Below are 10,165 nucleotides of genomic sequence, written 5' to 3'. Positions count from 1 at the left end.
AATTACGATGGCTGGCCGGCCACATCCTTATATGTATTGTAACTATGATCATTGCAAACTGTACTATCATTAGCATTGTTGTCATATATAGTTCAGAACAGGGGTCTTAAACTGGTCCTCACAGGGCCGCACGCATTGGTTTAAGCAACAACTGTCAGCTGACAGAAGCTGCACCAGACTGGCAATGACTGAGTACAGTCTCAAAACACATGATTGGTGAAAGTGTTATTATTATTATTATTATTATTATTATTATTATTAATGGTATAAGAATATTTGCCACAGGAAGCCACATTTTTCAATTTGAATAAATTTGGTATATTATTGAATCAAATGATGGACCCATACATTTAAACAACAAAATATTGTTTATTTTGCATCAGTTTGACACTAGCAAAATAAATCACAATGGTGGCTATATTCAAGTTTTTATATCACCTTATTTAAACTGAAGCTCTTTTAATGTCTTGAAAATATTTGTAGAGAATTTCAAATTTAAATTAAATTAAATAATTTTGTTGTAATTAATGAATCGTAATAATTTTGTAATTAAAGAATCGTAACTGAGTAGTTAAACTCCCACCACTAATTTTCTTTTTTTTTTTTTTCTAATTTTATATTTTTTTGTGAGTGTGTGTGTGTGTACCTGGTTTCCATCCATTCCATTTCCATTTCTTGGAAACACATCTACTTGTGAGGACATTATGCGATTTCCCCACAATTTGAGGACCAAAACTTCAAAATAACCGGGTTATTATAACTGGGTTTAAGTCTGGTTAACAGTTCAGAATCAGAATCAGAATCAGAATAAAATTTATTGCCATGGTCAGTGGGTGTTCACTAACTAGGAAAGTGCTCAGAAATAAAGTGCTGTTAAATAAAATAAAATAAAATAACAAAGGCTGCTCACACATCTAACAGTCTGACGGCCGAGGGGAAGAACCTATTCCTGTGACGGGAGGTTCTGGTCTGGATCGACTGCAGTCTCCTGCCAGAGGGAAGAGGAAGAAACAGTCCATGTCCAGGATGAGAAGGGTCGGTGTTAACTTTAGGCATTTAGGTTGAGAGGCTGGGGAAAGCATGATGGCAATGAGAGATCCGCACAAGTATAGAGATACAAAGCTGTGTGTAAGTGTGTAGATATCAAACGAAACAAATGACGAAAGACTGAAAAGAGCACACTCACGAGCGCGTCTCCAGCTTGTGTAGCAGGGAAATGGTGTCGGTGCGATGCGCTCACTTGAGAAAGTTTATTTCCGACAAAGTTCTATTTTCCTCTTGCAGCCTTGATTGCCAGCAGCAGAAGCAGCCGGGTGACTTCCTGTACCGCCGAGTCTGAAATCGTTTAATCCCTTTCATCAGACACAGTGGCATCTGAAACAAATCAACTGGAGTCATCATTACTCCCAACTCGCCTGTCGCATAGCAACACAGCCGAGTTAAAAATAAACAAAAAAAAAAAAAGGCATAATCAGTAACTCCATCAAACAATTTGAATCCTTCCCCACACGGTGAGGTTACCTCTCCTCAGATACTTGCGCTTCTTATCAGGCCTTCTCAGGCAACAGGGGGCGAACAAGATAATGGCTTCTCTTTGATTATTCTGTTTCTTCTCCAAAGCATCAAGGAAGTGAGGTGGTTTTCTAATCCATGCTCTGTAATTTATTCAAACTGCTGCACCTTTTGATCATAGGAGATAGTTTAAGGTTGGAATTATTGTACAACAAAGACTAGTGTTACAGTTATCGTACATGACTTATTTTCACTGAGAGAGTGTGTAGCCGTGTAACACACAGCCATCACTTCTCAAACATCGATGTAAGTGATGGTTGCTCTCTGTCAGGCTGGGGGCCGTCTTCACAGAGTTCAATGCTCCAGCCCCATCCACTGGATCAGGAGGACTATTACATTGTGATGGACGTCAGTGATGCTGCTGAATAGACGACACAGAGTTGTTGGTGTAAGCAGCAGCCCACGGTGTCTCTGTGTCGGAATAGCCAGATCAGTCGAGACCTTCAAAACTAATCTTATAGCACACTTGATCAAGAGGTTCTTCAACATGACCGTATTTGAGGGATCATCTGAGTTGTTAATTTTCACGCGGTTTGCTGTTGTGACAGCATAAATCAAGAGCACTCTCTATAGCATGTTGGGTACATGGATCATTACCATATAATCTCTGGTCTGCCTTGCTTTGATGCACTGACATAAATGTCAACATCACCTTGGATTTGGAGAGTGATGTGTGACAGACTGGGCTCAATACTTTAAAGTTGCAGCTGATCTTAATGGATCAATTGGAAATTAAAGTGTGTGATAACTTATGCTCTGTGTAAGCTTTGAAGCCAGGAATGAGACGTGGGGTCGGAGTCCCCCTGGGAAACCAACACAAACATGGTGAAAGCATTAAAACTCCACTCATCGAGGCTCGTAGGGTTTGCCTGCAGCACTAATTCAGCTGTTAAACTTTAAATATACTGCACATAAATACACCTCAGACATGCTTCCCAGTTTTACTTGGTTGTTTCATTCATCTCTGAGTTCACAGAATGAATAGCAGCAACGTAAACTGGGCACCGTCATCCATCAATACCCTCCAAATGCATATGGGACTCTCTTCTGTTCCCATCAACACACAAAAAGCAATAACAAGAAAAGCTGTGGTACAGCGCACCATTGAGCTAATATGCATCTTCATAAAAACACACTGTACGATCACATCAATAAAACAACGTCCATGATTTAAGAAGTGTGTCGACTGGCGATGTAGCGGCACAACAACACTTCAGTCCGGTATGGTCCTCAGTTTTAAAGCTTCAGTTCGGTAAGGCTCCGAGTTTTATAGTTTTTAATTTGTCTTTTCCTCTAAAGTGCAGTATCAACAAGTTTCAACCGAAATTTTTTTTAAACCAATGTCATGGTGGAAACAGATTCCTCTTCACTATTATAAGTTTGCTGTGTCTCCTCCGACCGAGAGTGGGGACGAACCATCCTTGGGGAGGATGGCAGTAAACCAAAACAAAAGTTGCTTAAATCTGGAAACATCTGGAAACAACTACATCATTGGCACTTTCCTCAGTGCATGTTTTTTTCTGTGTTGAATTACTACATGCATTGAACTCTCGAGACAGGACACATTGCTCAGGATCTTGTAGCTCAAGGTGTAAATCTGTGGAAGCTGTTGTGTGCTTCTGCTTTGCCGACATTGAGCGAACACAACAATATTTCTTTGTATACTGGACTGGCATGTTGACCTGATGTAAGGTGCTGTACCGAAATAGTTACCTTTACACGCTGTGTGTGTGTTCATACGGGCATAGCAAAGAAGTTTCCTGGCAGGGTTCGAAAACGGTTTGGTGGCATTCCAGAGTTTCCCAAGCGCTATGGACTTTATATACCGACTCTAAATCTTGTCGCCAACTGAACACTAACAGCACATTTTGTCACCATGGTCTAGTGCTCATTTTTGCTTTTTCCTTGTTCTGAATGGAGCTGGGTGCATTAGCAACAGCGGTGAGAAGCCATCCAAGTCATTCAGGAGTCCTTCAAAACCTAAATCTCATGGAACTACAGAACCCAAATCTAAGTTAGCCCATTTCATACTATCCTGGAAATTTCAGGAAAATGTCTTCTGAACTTGTTTTTTGACAGTTTGGACGATGTTTCGAGACAAGAAAGAAGAAGAAACATAATTACATTCTTGGTGGAGGGAACAATAAAGGCTACAATATCGTACAGTCCTGAAAAAAATGGCTATTCCATTTCCTCAGATAACAATTCATTTAAATTAGCTGGGAACCAGTCAGTGATTATTCTCCAGGGCTCTAAGCTTCTTCCTTCACCTTATTGGTTCACATCCCAGATTTGCCACTTCAGTAAAATGAAAGACTCACAAAGGGGTTCCTAAAGTAGCCCGTGCAATAATGGGGGATCGACACGTTTGGGAGGAAAATAGCAAAGAACTCCCAACAGGGGACAAGATGGAAACAATTCTTTATGCTTAGGTTTGCAGTGGGTCCGGTTCAAGTCCGTGGACACCTTGTTTCGTAAGGGGGTAGCCTGGGGCCCATTGTTCAGTGGTGTCAACGACCACTGGACCTCTCGAGTCTTGGTCTAAGCATCAGCTCAATGCTCCTGGTGTTCAGCTGAAGATGAGTTCCATACATACGTAGATCTATTGGGTTCATCATAAAGTTGCAGCAAACCTCTGGTTCATAAAGGCACTTGTTAGCATCAGTTTGTCCAGCTACCAGCGTATTTCATGATGTGGCTTGTTTATCTGGAATGCCTCGTCTTCAGTCTGAGTTCTGTTGTGGATAAACAAAACATGGCAAACATGGCCTCCTGTACTCCTCTCAGTATTTTTTAATGGACCTCAATGCCATGTGGATTGTGTTACGCCCCTGGCACTTTTCAACACCTGATGCAGCGGACGTTTAGTAAAGAGCACGGATGTCTTCATTGTCTTTTCATCCTCTCTATCCCAACATTTGCAGCGCCTCATGGTGGGCGTGGACCTGTTCCAGAAAAAGGACTGCTATCAAGGACACATGAGATCCAGACCCTTCCTACAGCACCAACACTTAAACAGCGAGTTCCAGACGCCACAGTTGGGGTGAGACAGTTACTGTGCCACTGTGATACTCTGGTAGAGGTCTGCACTACTGGTCGAGCCCAGTTCTACTCCAGCTTAAAAGCCCCTTCTGGCAACAGTGTTGTCCACAGTGCCTTGTTGCCTTGTTGTTTTCTGATTTCTCCATGTCTCTTCTGTATTTGTTTTCTGTTTTTAGTCTTCTGCTGCAACATCTTAAATGTGGTGTGCACAGTGCAATGCAGACCAACATCCATATCCTCATGGTTAGGAGTGGTGAGAGTTTGTAAACGGTTGAGCATCCCCTGAAAGAAAAATTGAGGAGCCACTTGGCTGAAGTATTGCGAGTGTAAATATGTCTGTGTGGAGGCCGTTTTGACACATGATTTTATTACCCAGCCAGAAAAGATCAACAAAAAGAATTGATGTTTAAAGCTGCTGTGCTTTTCTGTTCAATCCAAGATTCTTGTTTTCCTCCATTGCTGTTACGAGTCAAGGCCTTGTATAGCTCAGTCATGATTGTTCACTAACTTTAAGACCACAATTCCCCATATACACAACAAAAAGCGAGACATCACTGCCATCAGCAGGGGTGACCCGACCTTCTGGACCACGATAGCACCCGAGAATACTTTTCTCCAATATGTGAATTAGAAGGCTAAAGTCCTGCCATTTTTCGGCGTTTCACCTGGCAACCTGAAAGCAAGTCACTGGTGAAGTTCAAAAGATTATGTCGGGGTGTTGCTCCATTACTTTTCAGTGTGTCCATCCATCCAATCCATTTTATTCCGCTCATCTGGGGTCAGGTGAGCGTGTTGTCGCTGGTGGTTGTAGAAACAGTAGCACAGGAGGCGCAAGTAATGGTTGATGGAATGAACAGTGAGTCGAAAGGAGGGGTGTTGTGTTTGAAATTTCACAGCAATTGACTTGCCTGAGTCACTGAAGCCTCTGATGAGCAGTGAACTGTCACTTTCTCTTCACTAAACAATCCCTTCCTCAGCAGAGCGACCTTAATAGACCTGCTGGCTGCCGAGTGCATATTAATCCTGTACTGGGATGTTTACATTCATCCGTGCTGACGGCAAAAACAAGCAGCAAAGCAGCGGTTCTGATGAGCAGATAAGCCTCGGAGAAGACGGGGAGCCACTGATGATCCTCTGCTTGATAACTCACTCACCTGTGGTCTGGACAAAACTTTGCCGATGGTGACATATATATTTACAGCTGAGTGTTTGATACTGCAGGACTTCACCTGTGTGCGTGTCCTAACATGACAGTAAAAGGGCTGAGCTAGTTTTAGATGGAAAAGTTACAGCATCAGAACATATTCATGAACTTTGGAGTATAGTCAGTGGTATACAGACTCATAGTAGTAATAGCTGTGGTCTCAGTTGCAAAATATATGGATGTGTTGGCAATGATGATAATGATAGTAACATGATGCCATAGTGGCAAAATTGCATTGTGACCTTTAAGGTACAAAGTGTGTTTACAACACCGTCGCCAGCTGTCTACACAGTAAGTTTGTTTAAGTTTGTTGTAAAACTTTGTTCAAGGTGCAAACGTGCATTAACTGCCTCACTCATTGACACGACCGCTTTGGAAAAACACTGATTTGCGGTGGTTTTCATTTCAAAGGTGGAGGAAAAGCCAAGGACAGGAGGTGTCGGATGTGGCTGAAAGACACCCAACAGAATCACATTCACTAAAGATATGCTCATGAGTTCACTTCACTCTAGACTGGAAAGTTTGAATAAACATGATCTGAATCACAGCACGTGTTGCTCATGCCACTCTAACGCTAACGGCAAAGCAGCATTTCTCCTCTCATCGTAGATGGACTTGGAGTTTATTGAATGCTTTTTAACATCTCAAGTGCAGGGCATACTTTCATCACCTGTTATACTGCTTTGCATGTGTGCATGTACTAACTAATAGCAAGTGTTGTGTCTAAAAAGAGATGATGGTCGGCAGTGGCTGCTTATTCGCGCCAATAAATACTTATAACAAACATTGCAGTAACATTCATGAATTGAAATAAAATGAAAGTAAAGGTCAGAGAGGTAATATCAGTCCATATTCTTGATTTAATCCAGTCTCTTTTTATTATCTGCTTTCTCTTTCTGGATGAAGAAGATGACTCCTGTTCCTGAAATGTGGCTATTGAATATGTGTGGTCTTCTATGCTTCCTTCTCAAACATGCTGAGTGGACTATGGAACGACTACGCCACTTTATGCATATGCAAATGTAAGATTTGAAGCCAATATGAAGTAGGAATTAATGGTGGTCATGAACATTCATAAAAAGCCCTTGTTTCTTTTGGAGATGACGCTTAACAATACAAATGACATTCGAATAGGACTTAGATACATATGTAGACACTTGAGGCACTAGGAACCATTTATTTATCAAGTTATAATAATTTATCAAAGTATTAGAACAAGCAAGAGTATGAAATGTTAATCATGAAATAAAGACTTGTGATCTTAGAGTTCTAACATTTTGTCTATAACCTTCCTTGCATTCACAATTTAAATAAATTCCTAAAGTGAGTCTCAGCGAGTTATACTTCTGCCCAGCATTTTTTTTCCCATCCACCCACACATGCAGCTGTTGTACACTGAAGCCCTCACGCTCTGCACACTTTCTCTGCCGTGGAACTTATCTCCTGTGTGCAACTGCCGCGCAGCAGACATGACATCTGACCGCGTTGCGTATATCTGCTGCTGTTTGGAGTCTGACTGTTGTAACTTTAATCCAGCATGTCTGACAGGCTGTTCAGCAAGCCTTAACCAAATAAAAAGGCGAGCACTGATTTCCTCAAATCCAACATTGCAGGAGGCACACACTTTTCGAACAAACAGTACAGCTGTATTTAAGCTTCCAGAAGCTTCCTAGCCGGCTGACTTACGATGGAGATTTGCTGACATGATCTCGGGATCTGACAATATCAAATGTTTGCTGAAAATATATTCCTCTCTGCATTATGTATTACCCATTAAAGGGCAGACACTTTCAGACATTGCTTGAAAATATCAACACCAGTGGCTGTTTGGAATATCTGAGGAGTCAATTCATCTTTGTCTTTTAACAGCATGATCCAGCAAAGTTCTGACAATAGAAACAAGAAAACAGACCAACAAAATACAAGGGTCAGACATTCGATTAAGCTTTTCCTCATTCCAACTGGGAAAAGTCAAAAGACGTCAGAGGAAATTCTGCACCGCATCATCATCATCCAGGAACATTTTCAGTTGCATGAAGGTTCAACATTCCACGCAATATTATCTGTATCATAAAGACTTGAGTTCTTAATTTTCCAAGATTGGAGTCATGGTGCCTTACTACCTATGACTGACTCAGTGATGACAAGAGATTATGACCCTTGAGGTCCTTGCACACCGACGAAGATGGCGAGGCAAATAAAAGGTATGAAATTGGGGAAATTCAGATGCTGTACATAACATTCACGACACACAAGTCACAGCGAATAATACGGCCCTATGATTTGCCACCATCACGGAATTACAGACGCAGAAGAAGTAGAAGACGGACTTGTGTTTAGGGAACATTGTGAGGAGGGAAGCTACACTTGAAGGCATAGAGAGCCCGAAGCACTGACGGCTGCACAGGCCTCTGCCTGTCAGCGAGAGAGCTGCTCCCTCTGTTTGCATGGAGTGGGTGGACGCTTGTATTTATCCGCCTTTCAATGGCGACCAAATCCTCTGTGCTGCGCTGACAATTTACATGAGCTTGATTAGACACACCGTCATCATATTCAATTTTCTCCGCTGTTCTCCTCCAAACGCTGTCTTTATAGTCGTCTTTTTAGTTTTTATGTGTTTTGTTGTAAAGAACCGGGTGCTGTGAACACAATCAAGCGCGCCGCCATGTTGAATGTTATGGTATGTGACGTGTCAACAACAAGGGTTTTCCTTGTTCTGATGTGTGGAAAAATCAACCTTGGTTAAAAAAAAAAAATACACATTGGAAAAAAAGGCATCTGATGTGCAAATGCATTTTTCAGTGTGATAAATAGACTCTGTATTCAGTTTGGGCATGGACCTGGCCTCACTGCATCCCTGTCCTGGCCTCGACCCGATCTAAGGTTTGGCATCATCATGAAGAACAGTGAGTCAAAAACAGTGAAGTCATCAGCCCGGTTAGGGTTAGCAAGTTACAAAATAATTGGAATTATTCGAACAATACTAAAACAGGAAAAGAGTCAGTGAGTGAACAGCAAGAAAAAAAAGAGAGATTCATACATTCGTAAACACCTGCTGTCAAGTGTTCACATAGTTCACGTAGATGTCAAGGTTAAATAAAGACAGCAAATAATGGTTTAGATCAGTGTTTTTTTAAGCCACGGCACCCTCGGTTCATTGAAAAAAACCCTGAGGCACATCACCAAAGGAACCTCGGCTAAAGTGCATTTGTCCTTCGTCGAAACTGTAGCTACTGACACTTTGGCATGCTATTTGCAAAAACAAATGATAGAAAATGCATCTGTTTAAAATTGTCTCCATAAAGTCAAGTGGGCAATATGGCTGTTTTGATTTCAACATAATCTCTTTTTCATGACTCTATTGTGTTTTGGGGATTTACCAGACAAATCTTTAACACCCTTAGCCTCAGCTTCATAACTGTGACTCGATCGCTTCACATTTTGGAGCGCATTTGTTTGGTTCTGTGTTTAGTATTTGGGCAACTTTTAAACCACAATGCAAAAACAGTGTACAAGTGTCAATAAAGTTTTGAAATGAGACGTCACGTTAGCTCTGTTCGCTCTGCGGTGCAGACAGTCTTTGGCATTGTGGGACGGACAAGGAACACGCCATCGTTCTGTCGTGAAGATGTGTGGCCAAATTAGATGCGCATCACCTTTGACCAACTTGTCTTCATATCGTCCACCTCTGTCTCCCGACAAATGCGGTGAAACTGGAACATTTCCCGCAGCACACTGGTTTAAAAGCACTGGTTTAGATGAAAGAGTAAAAATCTGCCATGGTTAAACCTTTGTTTTGTCTGTATTAAGGACTCAAAAATTCATACATAGAAATGTTTCATTGAGTATCAACAGCTGTGCATACAAACATTGTGTATGCAGAGTTCTGCACTTAGTTAAAAATGAAGGAACAAAAAAAAGTCAAAGCCAAGAGACAAATCCTACTGGTCTATTGAACTAACTTGAACTACTTTGTAAGCCGACAGCTGGCATCCCCCTCACCTCGCTGGCATTTCAGCTTGTCCAACACTTGAGAAGTCCTTTAAGAAACCTGTCAACGCATTCATCAGAGGTTCATTTGCATCTGCGTTGCAATGTCAGGTCTCTGGACAAAAGCTGCCCACCATCTGCTCTGGACACAGCCAAAGACCTTAAATAGAGCGTAATTGCCTCCCTGGCATTCAGCGTAATTGGAAAATCTCGGGATTTCTGTTGCTTCTTTTTTCTCCAGCTTTCACAAGATCAAGAGGAGCGGTGCCGAGTTTTAAAGAACAAGAATGAAGGATTGATTGAGAGGAAGAAAAGGAAAATATTTCACTTTTTTTTAAACCACATGCACCTTCATCA

The sequence above is a fragment of the Synchiropus splendidus genome, chromosome 11 (genome assembly GCF_027744825.2).
Source record: "Synchiropus splendidus isolate RoL2022-P1 chromosome 11, RoL_Sspl_1.0, whole genome shotgun sequence".
In the NCBI taxonomy this organism is placed as follows: Eukaryota; Metazoa; Chordata; class Actinopteri; order Syngnathiformes; family Callionymidae; genus Synchiropus; species Synchiropus splendidus.
Note: the sequence above shows the minus strand (reverse complement) of the source record.